A 13,125-nucleotide genomic window follows, 5' to 3' on the forward strand; every position below is an offset into this window, starting at 1 on the left:
GTTTGGAAGCTCGGTGTTTCCCACAGCTATTTCCAACAGGTCAAGGAGGAAGATATGATGAGCGACCTCATCAAATTCCTGCTTCTGAATACCGGACTTTGCGATTGTATGCAGAAGATCCTAGGTTTCGTCAATGCATTCCCTATTTGTTTCATCTCCTGTTTGAAAGCGATCTGTATGGACTGTCATATGCAGTGAACCACATCTTGAAAAGTGGTATACAGCTGCAAAACATCTCGGCAAGTGACTTTATGCATAAAGTCAATGTCCAAGACAGTATTTTGGATTCTCACCTAATTAATCTCATGGCGTGTCAGCGTGGTACTAATGAGTACTGGTACCGTCGTCATGGTGATTTAAAATGTATGCTGAGGAACTTAGGAACTCCGAAATGGTTCCTCACTCTGAGCTGTGCCGAGTATGGCTGGGAAGACTTACTTGAATTTCTCTCAGAGGCAAATGGAAACATTGAAAACATCGAATTCAAGACACCCGGAGAACTGTGCTCTTTGGATCCAGTCAATGTATGCAGGTACTTCAATCATAGATTTGAAGGTATGATGTCTTTCATCATGAATAAGAAGAATCCACCTCTTGGAGAGGTGTTGGATTTCTTCTGGAGAAAGGAGTACCAAGCAAGAGGTGCTCCTCATATACATATGCTGCTGTGGATCAAGGATGCACCTAAATTTGGAACAGATCCGGATGACTTAGTGATGAGTTTCATAGAACAGTATTCTACGTGTGCTGTTCCAAACGCAACGGAGAAGAAAAGCCTAAGAGAACAAGTTCTACGTTTCCAAAGCCATCGTTGTGGAAAGTACAGTCGTCGTAAATTCAGACATAAGGACAAGTTCTACACCAAATGTCGTTTCAACTTTCCACGACCGGTGATTTCTAAAGGAAGAGTGAACAGTTTGATGTCTTCTCTGCGACATAATGTGACGAGGAAATCACCCAAAAATAGATACAATTTGAAAAGGAACGAAGAGTCCAAGTACATCAACGACTACAACCCAGTGATTTTGTCCATGTGGAATGCTAACATGGATATACAGTTTGTGGCTGACAACTGTATGGCTGTGGCTCGGTATGTGACATCTTACATCACCAAAAAAGAAAAAACAGAATTGAAGGATATGTGGGAGGACATTTCCCATGAAAAGAGCCTCAGCAAGAAGTTGTACAGTTTCAGTCTGAAGATGTTGTCGCATCGAGAAATCGGAGCTTACGAATGTTCTGACCGGTTGTCTTCAGCAAGTCTTTATGCCAAATCCAGGAGTATCGTTTGGGCGAGTCTTGGTCTTGCTGCAACGCGTAATCGAGTTCTGAAACCTGTGCGGGAAATTGAGTATTTGGCGGAAAAGGAGCCAAACAGTACCGACATTTTGAAGACCAACATGTTGGATACATATTATCCAAATCGAAGCAGTCACCTTGAGAATGTTTGTTTGTATGAGGTTCTACAAAATTACATATTCAAGAGGAACATCAAAGAAAATATTGAGAAAGGAGTGTATGCTGTAATTGGAAGTGAGGGATGGCTGGTCAAGCAAAGAAAATGCCACTTGGTAAACCATCGAAAATTGAGTGGTGAATCTCCAGAAAAAAAGGAGTTTTTCTATTTAGCACTTTTGCAACTTTTCAAGCCTTGGTGTGCAGAAGAGGAACTGCTTGGAGATTTCCTCTGTTACGAAGACTCTTTCACTGCCGCCAAGGAGACCATAGAATGTCCTGCTTTTCCCAAATATCAAGAAATGTTGACTTTGGAAATTGAGCAGGAAGCAACGATTGCAGCCGAGATTGCCAGAGACAGTTCTCAGGACAGTCAGAGTTCTGTTTCATTGAGTCAGGATCCACTAGGAGGACCTGTTATCGAAAATGAAGCTGCCACTGCTATGAATGAAGTGGAAAGAGCCATGGCACATGCTCAGGAGGATGCGGTTAACTTAGAAGACTTGGAAAAACAACTCAACGTTGAGCAGAGGAAAATATATGACGAAGTTACCAAGCAAATTGATCATGGATTAAGTCATGAGAAGAAAGAGTGCTCATGTACGTCGTTGAAGCCTGTCCGACTGTACGTGAGTGGAGAAGCGGGAACTGGAAAAAGTTTCCTCATTAAAGCAATTTCTTGTTATTTGCAGGAAAGGACTGAGTCATCGCTGTCTTGTGTTGTTACCGCTCCAACTGGACTGGCAGCACATAACATTAAAGGTATTACTTTGCATCATCTACTGATGCTGCCAGTGGAGCATGACAACAAATTACAATACCACAAGTTATCTGGAGATGCTTGTTGTGAAGTTTCAAGAGTCTTGAGGAAAATGAAACTTCTTATCATTGACGAAGTAAGCATGGTTTCCAATGTCATGCTTGCCTTTGTGCATTTGAGAATGCAAGAAGTTCTTAAAACTGAGTATGATGTGTTATTTGGTGGTAAACACATCATTGTTTTTGGAGATCTTCTGCAGCTGACACCAGTGAAAGGACAACCTGTGTTCAAAATGCTCACGCATGAAGATACCAGGAAGTGCTTAGGGAGCATTGGCAACGTCAATATATGGTTAAACTTCAATTATGCTGAACTGCATGAAAATATGCGTCAGGCGAAGGATGAAGATTACAAGAATATTCTACAAGATGTTAGAATTGGAAAAGTGACTGAGCATGGGAAAGAAGCTTTACATGCACGATTACTGTCAAATTTATATCCAGAACAAGACGTTGTACCTGAGAATATTTTTCAGAAAATTACTGAGAAGAAATCCGGAATATGTTTGATGCCAACTCTTGCAGAATGTGCCATCTTCAACAACAAAATGTTGCATTTAGAAAAGCAAGAGATTGTGAAACTGGAAGCTATTGACAGAGAAGAGCATATGGGAGCAACAATTATTTTGTCTGAGAATTTGAAATCAAAATTGGATTCATTAGAGAAGACTATATCTAAAACTGCGGATTTTGAAAAGACTTTGAATGTGTGTTTAAATTGCTGAATCATTTTGAGAAGGAATTTACATGTTGAAAGAGGTCTGGTAAATGGATCAATGGGTAATGTTGTTGATTTTGAGAAATACAGAAGTAGAGATGGAATTGAATTTTTTTAAATTAAATTTGATGGCATTGAGGAAGTACAGCTAATTGGTCGTTGTTCGGCTAGGTTTTTGCTTGTCAAAGACTTATATGTTCGCCGTAAGCAGTTTCTCGTATGCTTGGCATATGCGGTGACAATCCATAAATCGCAAGGTTTAAGTGTAGATAGTGCATTGGTGAATATTGGCAGTTCTGTGTTCAAGGAGGGTATGGCATATGTGGCATTGTCATGAGTTAGAACTTTATCGGGATTGTACTTGATTGACTGTGATGTCACAAACATTTGTGCTGATCTAGATTGTGTCAAGGAATACAATAGGTTAAGAAGAGAGTATGCGCCACATTTGCCTCAATATCCTTTGTTTGAGAAACGTGTGGTAGGCCGGAAACAAAGAAATATCAGTAACAGCAGGGAGGTTGTGGGAAAAAGACCAAAAGTCGATGAACCGAAAATTGTAAGCAGAAAGAAAACGGATTCTGTTGAAGATGTTGTTGGTTTTTAATTTGAAAACAGTTCTGGTGTCAACTGCTATGCTAATGTAGTTGTTAATGTTGTCTTTTCACTAGAGACTTTAAAAGAACAGATTGTGATCAATTCGGAACAAAGTTTATGCTGTTTGTTGAATTCTGTGTTAGAGAAATGTAGCACTGATAGAACAAAAGTAGAGAGTGTGTCTGAAGTTCGTTATCTGTTAGACGAATGTTCAGGTCAAACAGACTTCTCTGAAAATATTCAGCAGGATTGTCAGGAGTTTTTAATGTATATGCTTGATGTATTGCAAGATGAGGGTGTAGATGTAGATCACCTGTTTGGGCTTTCTTATCTATGGCAGCATGACTGCGAGAACTGTAGGGTATCGAGTACTACTAGTGTAGACTCAGAAAGATTTATTTATTTAACTTTGCCAGACAGTAAATCAGTGTCCTTTAATAAGCTAGTAAAAGCAGCTGATCACAACATGGAGTGTAGCCAATGTAAATCTGAAATGATGTCAACATTATTTATACGAAGATATGGCCAGTATGTCATTTTAATGTTCCAATGATGTAGGCCTGATGGAACAAAATTGACAACTTTAATAAAAAATGTTGTTGCTTCGCAGTTGTCAATATCAGGAAGGACTTTTGTAACTGCAGCAATTATATATCATGACGGTACTTCAACAACATCAGGACATTACACAGCATATTTAAAGTCTAGAAACGGCTGGTCATTCTGCAACGATTCTGTTATAACTTTAAAAAAAAAATTGCCGTATGACCTTAAAAATTCTTACCTGGTGTTTTTAAAACCAAAATTTTAGGAAAGAATCTCGGGATGTGCTCTGAGGAATTTCAAGAGGTTCATGGAGTAGAGGGAATGTAAGTCTGCAATGCTGTCTAGCTTATTGGTCCAAACTTTTGATTATAATGTCATTTTAAAAATCCAACTATATAAACCTGATGCAAGTAAGTCTGCTTCATAGTAAGCAGTATCAGTGTGATAGGAAAAGTAGAACATGAGTGAGCAAGAAGGGTAAGATATTAGTAGTCCAGGATTGTGAAAGTAATCTTAGACGTTTTCTTTCTGAAAGTTGCGAAAATAGAAAATGACGGGATTTGCGTACAAGAATTCCAAGAGTTGTAAATCGCTCTAACATGATTTGGCCGTGTGGAAACATGTGGTAGAATGTGCGAAGTCTTTTATCGTATGTAACATATTTTTGAAAACGATGGAGGTTTTCTTTCAGAAAGTGGCGGGCTGAAAATATTAACAGCACAACAGAGTGTAAGCTGTTCATAGGACATCCTTCGACGTCATGGAAAGTAAGTTCATTTTAAGGAGTTTTGAATTCTGATTTCTTATGTTGTATGGGTTTTTTAAACACAATCATTTTGATTGTGTTTTTTTCCCCGCTGTTACATGATGAATACCTTCAAGTCACTGATTTTAGTGAATTTTGATACATTCTGAGAACAGCAAAAATAAACCATTTAACATGTATAATTAATTTTCTACTTTTTGTACTTATGATATACATTTAGAAATGTGAGGTAGACATGGAGAAACTGAGACTTCTGTAAGTGTCAAAGTTAATGCATACACTGCTGCACTTCTGGGTACTGTTTCATATGCTGGACTACATCTGCACTATGAGATACCTAAGCAAAGGCAACACAGGTGATGTGATTGTGAAATGAGCAAAAGAAACTCCACGTTTTTCAATTACATCACCTGTGTTTCCTAAGTTTACGAATGACATTGTGCAGATGAAGTTTAGGTCTGTCCACGGACATAGAAGAGGTCTGGCCTTTGTTCAAGAGTGAAGTGGACATGATTTACTTCATTGGTAGGCCTTTACATGTATTATCTCCTCTGTATTCTTCAACAAGCATAAATTTGATATGCAACCCTGAGTAGGCCTCACCTTATACAAACCTTTATAGAGGCCACACCTTATCGTCATCCTGAATCAATCATTTAACATGTTAGGGACAGATTTATGATAGGTGTATGCCTCTTTTGCGCCACTGTGCGACACTTTTGTGACGCAGTGGCGGTGGAAAAGTTTTGCTATAAGGCGACAAAATTACAAATTGATGCATCTAGGCAGATGTGTCGTGCTGTAAAAAAACCGTGCCACATGAAACCGATGCAGCAGTGATGCAAAAGATGTACCATGTTGCAAGATAGGACTCACTTCATCTGCATCAAGATACTGTTAGTTTAAAATGTATATTTTTAGGACTGTGTAGGGGCATGGAGAAGCAGAGGCTTCTGTAAGTGTCAAAGTTGTTGAAAAACTGTTTGTGTTTCAATTTTTTCCCTTGTCTTTTCTAATTTTTAAAAACATGTTTTAATATTTTTCAAATGTTTGTTCTCTCTTTCACAGATTGAAAGTATAAAAATAAGAAATGATTAACTTATCGACAATTATAAGGTAAATGTTTTGTACTCTTTTCGTTATATTTCTATCACATTTAACTTCTTTTAGTTCCACTGCTTCATTTCTTTAACCCTTACTTTCCTGCATTTGCTACTTCCTTCATTCCTTTCTCTATTACTTAATTACTCTACCCCTTCCACTATTTTTCTCAGTCTCTCTCTTCTCATACTTCTTCACTCTTCTTCACTCACTCTGTGTCTATTATTGTCACTGTTTCTGACTGATCAAAATTTTTTTTTTAAAAAAGAACAGTAAGTATAAGGGAAGGAAACAGACAGTTATGTTAAAAGAAAGACAGCTATAGGGAGTAAACTAGGGATACTGTTACCCGCAATCCACTGCTGATGATGTCACTGACCATGTCATGAATGATGTAATATGTGACATCATCAGCAGTGGATTGCGGGTAACAGTATCTCTAGTTTACTCCCTATAGGTGTCTTTCTTTTAACATAACTGTCTGTTTCCTTCCCTTATACTTACTGTTCTTTTTAAAAAAAAATATTTTTGTTCGCTCCCGGTTCGCGTACCGGACAGCGAACCCGGAAGCGAACTAAGAGAAATAGAGGGTGGCAGAGTTCCAAATATTCTACCAATTTTTTTATAACGGGGAGGTAGTTCTGAAAAGAACTTTTTTTTATTGTTTTTGTTGTTTTATATTTTTTTTATTATTTTTCTGAACATTTTTTTAGTTTTTTTGTATTTTCTGAACGTTTTTATATTTTTTTTGTTTTTTTTTGGGGGGGGAACGAAAACGATTCATTGCAAAGGGCTCAACAGGAGCAACAAAAAAAAAAGAATTTATTCTTTGGGGCGTTTCGGGCACTCATGATTGTCAATAGCTCTGTTGATTAGAGTGATGCTACTTTCTCTGTAGCAAATCAACTGATTGCAACGCACGCACACTTGTTTGATTTCCCCAAACCTCATTTGTATATTTGGGACCATCTCCCTCGCCTCTGGTCCCGTCACTTCCTGTACTACTGATCTTCTGGCCATCGAAGGGGGATTATCTTGCTCGTCACGTAACTGCGCAGCACTGTAGTTGATAGGATGCCACCTACTCATGTGCCTATGCATTGTCTAGTGGCCGTAACTGTACTTTTTCTCGGTCCCTCTGGACAGTCTATCTTTACATATAAGGCAAGTTACGTATCGTGCATTGACTTTTTTTTGGCCCCGGGGAAATTTAAAAAATTGCCAAATATAGTTTTCTTTCCGATGAGACCTCCTGGGCTCCTCAGTCAAAAACTGCCTCTCTTCCTGTTCTTCCTCCTCTTCTTCTTCTTCCTCTTCTTGCTGAATTATAACTTCAGCAGGTGGTCCTCTCTTCCTTGGATGTGGTGGAGGTGGTGGGGAAGAACCAGCTGAAGCTACTAATGAAGCCATTGCTCACTAATAACAAAGGGTCTTTCTCTCACAAAGATGAAAGTCAGAGTGAGGAAAGAAGGAGGGGGTTTCATCATTTGGGAAAAACAATAGTTCTAAACCAATGAAAAGTGTTCATTTTAGATCACATGACCTAGTATTACATCATTAGGAAACCAAAAGTGAAATGAACCAATAAAAAGTGTTATAAACAAGTCACATGACCTGTTCCGTTTACGTTACGCGCTGCGCGCCGCGCCCCGGTTCGCTTCCGGTTCGCGGCCCGGAGCACCTCCGGGAGCGCTAACGCGGCGCGTCATAAGACGCATTACGTGACAACGTGATATGTGGCGCTTCCGTGACGCGTCACGATGTTGATTTCTAATGCAGCAGTTACGCAAACGGAACGTTTACCGGTTAGCGGACCGGGTCGCGGCATCAAATTGAGCTAACGGAAAGCTTACCGGTTCGGGAACCGGCAGCGAAACAAAAAAAATAATTTAAAAAATATATAATTAAAAACATTAAATTACAAAAATTGAAATATATTTTTGAATTATAATAAAAATACATTTTAAAGCTACAGATATTAGCTTTTAAAAAATCATTGAAATTCACTGAAAAAACCATAGGTTATAGACCATATATAGTTAGGAATTAGCGTTTGCAAAACCTTGAAAATTCACTGAAAAAAAAATAGGTTATAGACCATATATAGTTAGGGATTAGCATTTACAAAACCTTATTTTACTCGCACAAAACCATTGAAATTCGCATATATAGTTAGTTGCGCTAACTATATATCGCGCCCCCGCAATCCAATGCTGATCATGTCACATATTACATCATTCATGACATGGTCAGTGACATCACTGATGACATCACTGATGACATCTCAAATGACATCACTGATGACATCACTGATGACAACATCCAGCAACTGTATGTTTCTGTAAAGTTACAATATGTCTTACAAATTGAAGAATGAGTGGATGTATAAGTGTCTGGATGAAGGATTTAGTAGGTGCATGACTGACTGTATGAGTGAGTGATTAAATGTGTCTCTTTGAGTGCATGGGTTAGTGACTAAACTGTCTTCATTTGTGCATCATTATGTCTGTTGTTCTGTAAACTGCTGCATGTGTTGATCAGTAGCTATATGAGTAACTATATGGGTTATTGATTGGTTGCCCAAGTATTTGTATGGGAGACTGAGAGTGTGTGTGGGTGGCTGGGAGGTGTATGACTCTGTGCATAGATGTGTGAGCAGTTGATTCACTAGATGTATGGGTTCAAAAGTGCATGTGGAAACAGCTGTATGGACGGTTGACTGTGTGCATGATTGTATTGGTGACTGAATGGATATCTCAGTGCTACATGTCAAAGTAAGTACATATGTAAAACACAGTACATGTGAGAGTTGACATATATAAATAACTGTGCATAAGACCCAGTGAATGTGTGAGTGGCTGTATGGATCATTGTGAACTTGTATCAGGGATTGTATAAGAGAGTAAATATGTGTTAGAATATGTTTGAATTAGTAAGGTGTGTATAACTGTATAGTTGAGGAAATGGAGGTGTGAGTGATTCTTTGCATGACTGACTAGATGTATGAGTAACTCCATGGGTGAGTGACAATCTGTGAGTGTCTGTTTACACTGATTGTATCTAAGGTTATATTAGAATCTGAAGAGGTTCATCGTATTATCACATGAATGATATTATCAGTGATATGATCAGTAATGTCAAATGAGATGTCATCAGTGATGTCATCAGTGATGTCATTTGAGATGTCATCAGTGATGTCATCAGTGATGTCACTTACCATGTCATGAATGATGTAATATGTGACATGATCAGCAGTGGATTGCGGGTGCGCGATATATAGTCAGCGCAACTAACTATATATGCGAATTTCACTGGTTTTGTGCGAGTAAAATAAGGTTTTGTAAATGCTAATCCCTAACTATATATGGTCTATAACCTATGGTTTTTTCAGTGAATATATATATATATATATATATATATATGTATATATATATATATCACTGAAAAAACCATAGGTTTCACACCAGTTATAGTTAGGAATTAGCATTTAAAAAACCTATTAAATTCACTGAAAAAACCATAGGTTTCACACCAGTTATAGTTAGCTGGAAATTTTACTGATATAAAACCATTGAAATTCCCACGTTATAGTTAGTCGGACTCACTATAACTTGCGCGTGCAATGCACTGCTGATGACATCACATATTACATCACTCATGACATGGTCAGTGACATCACTCATGACATCACTGATGACATCATCCTTGCAACAGAGTGACAGACCTCCTTTTAGTGTAATGTAACCCTTGAAACACATATTCAAAAATAGAAACTAATATTTTCAAAAAAGTGGATATACCCATACCAGTTACAACAACCAATTCAGTAATACCACCATCTAATACACATCCACTCATGTGTATGTATATGGGTTATTAGATATTTTTATTAGTATCAGTATGAGTGTCTATATGGTTTGGTGGGGGTATTACTTAGCACATAGATGCATGAGTGACTGACTCTTTCTTTGTATGTGTTTTGAAGACAGCATATGTACAGGACTGTATGGGTGGATGAGTGTCTATATGTGTTTGTTAGTGAGTAAATGACTGTCTCACTAGTGTCTTTATCAGTAACTACATTTGTTTTAATCTAGTATATATGAATATTGATGTATATAAGTGAGTATATGTGAGAGTAAGAGATTGTAAGAGTTCCTGTTTAAATAAGTATGTGTTTCTATAACTGATTGTTTAAGAGAATAAATATGTGTAATTTTCAATAGAAGTAAGGTGGAAGTGTGTGTATAACTCTATATTCAAATAAATGGATGTTCAATAGTTTATTTGCACGTGTGAATATGTGTGTGAGTAACTTTTGGATGAATGTCGGTGTGTAACAGGATGTATAGGTGTATCACTTCATATGATGAGTGAGTATATGTATGAGTGACTATATAGAACTGTTGGTGAATGAGTGGATGTGTATATAGATAGTGGAATTACTGAATTACTTGTTGTAACTGATATAGGTATCTCCATTTTATTAAAAATTTCAGTTTCTATTTTTGAATATGTGTCTCAAGGGTTACATTATAGTGAAAGGAGGTCTCTCACTATGTCACAAGGATGGTGTCATGAGTGATGTCACTGACCATGTCATGAGTGATGTAATATGTGATGTCATCAGCAGTGCATTGCACGCGCAAGTTATAGTGAGTCCGACTAACTATAACGTGGGAATTTCAATGGTTTTATATCAGTAAAATTTCCAGCTAACTATAACTGGTGTGAAACCTATGGTTTTTTCAGTGAATTTAATAGGTTTTTTAAATGCTAATTCCTAACTATAACTGGTGTGAAACCTATGGTTTTTTCAGTGAATTTCATAGGTTTTTTAAATGCTAATTCCTAACTATAACTGGTGTGAAACCTATGGTTTTTTCAGTGAATTTCATAGGTTTTTTAAATGCTAATTCCTAACTTTTTATTCATACTCATACCTATGTGTTTTTTAGTGAATTGCTAAAGTATGTTTTTGTAAAAATGAACACTATAATGTATATTGAGATAATATTTTTAATTTAAAATATTTTTTTTTATATTTCGTTTTTGGTGCGCGCACGGGTGCGCGTACCGTCAGCGCACTAACAAAAAAAAGAAAAAAAAAATGAAGGAGGGACTGTGTAATAGATAGTAAGACAGATAAAAAGTGTAAAAGGAAGTAACTGAGAAAAGAAAAATGAATAAGGGAGCAAAAGAAAGAAGAAATAGGAAGAAGACTAAAGCAGAGGTTAAGGGAGATTGTAAATGGATGTTGAAAGTAAAAAGAAGGACAGTTAAGTATGGGAATGTCAGGTAGTGACGGAATCAGACGAAAAGAATAGCAGTGATTGAGGGAAAGTAAATATCAGTGAATATAAGTAAAGAGGGGTGAAAGAGGGTACATGTAAGTGAATAAGGGTAAGACATGGGGAGTAATAGAGACAAACAAGAGAGAGAGTAAAAGTAGGACTGTCACAAAGGGACTAAGTGAACCAGTAAAAAAGGTAAGTGAAGGAGTGTGCATAGGCAGAAGTACTGAAAGAAATTGAATGTGGTCGGAAGTAAACATGGAACAAAAGAATAAGTGAGGGAAGCAAAGTAAGGAAATAGGGGTGCGGTAGGGTGACAGAAAAATAGTGAAAATAAAACAAAAGGTGATAACAAAAAAGATTTTGTAAACACACTTACCATATAATCAATGCAAACTTGTATCTATGAAAGATAAAAGAAAAAACACGTTATAATTTCTTAAAAATATATAATAAAATAGAAGCAACAGTTCATGAGGTTTAAAAATCTACAAAAGTTTACTAAGAAATGATGCAATAGTGAAGGATACAAAAACAGAAAGAAAGTAATGTAGAAAGAGAAAAAAAAAGGAAAAAGAAATAGAAAGAGAACAAATTCCTAAAAGTAAATAAGATACTAAAAGAACGTAAGATATCAAATCAAAATCAGTAAAGATAAGAAAATAAAAGAAAAATGAGTGAAAAGGAGAGAAGTCTGATTGAGAAACTATAAATAAAAAAGAGGAATAGAAGATGATTGAGAGTGAGTGAACTAAAGTAACAGAGTGAAGGGATGAAAGGAATGAAGTTAGTATAGAACGATGGATAAAACAGGAGTGAGAGAGTAAGTACACAGAAAGACAAAAGGAAGAACTAAGTCAACTATAGTACAATGGATGCGAAAGAAAAAAAAAGGAGAAAAAGAAAGAGAGAGTTAGGAAACTAAAGCAGTGGTACTGTGAGAATATGAAAAAGATAAAAAGTGGTGGAAGGAACAGAGGAAATGCAGACAGTTCCTATTAGATTAAGAAGTTGTGAATGAAGTGCACTAAAGAAACAGCAATGAAAAAAGAGTGTAAATTAGTAAAGAGAGGTAAATAAGGTTGAAAAAGAAAATGAGTATAAGACAATGTGAACACAATATAAATTACACAATGCAAACTACACAATAACTTCTACAATATGTTACATTATTTATTTTTGCTGTTCTCAGAATATATTGAATTTCACTTAAATTAGTGAGATCAAAGTCTTCATCAGATAACAGCGGGGAAAAAAAAACACAATCTAAAAGATTGTGTTTAAAAAAACCCATTCAAACATACATCTCATATAAGTACACTAATCTTTGATTCACTTACTTTTCCGTGAGACCAAATTGCAGATAGTGAAGGTCCTTTTGGTGGAAAAAAGTCTGCTGTGCTCTATAACTTCCATTTCATCGACTTCCTATGAAAAAAGATCTAACAACATCATATGTTACACTTTCCTCACGGCCAATTTGTGTCAGATATATCAGTATTTTTTACTTTGAGATCCACTTAAAGTATCTACATGAGATTGCAGATAGTGAAGGTCCTTTTGGTGAAAAAAGTCTGCTGTGCTCTATAACTTCGATTTCATCAACTTCCTATGAAAAAAGATCTAACAACATCATATCTTACATTTTCCTCACGGCCAATTTGTGTCAGATATATCAGTATTTTTTACTTTGAGATCCACTTAAAGTATCTACATGAGATAAATAATTTCAAATATTAGATTAACTAACTAACTAACTAACTTTTATTAACTATTCCCGTCTTCAAAGGCCAATTCCCTTTACTAAAACTTTGGTTTTAAAAACACTA

This window comes from Lissotriton vulgaris, assembly GCF_964263255.1.
Source record: "Lissotriton vulgaris chromosome 2_1 unlocalized genomic scaffold, aLisVul1.2 SUPER_2_unloc_1, whole genome shotgun sequence".
Taxonomy (NCBI): Eukaryota; Metazoa; Chordata; class Amphibia; order Caudata; family Salamandridae; genus Lissotriton; species Lissotriton vulgaris.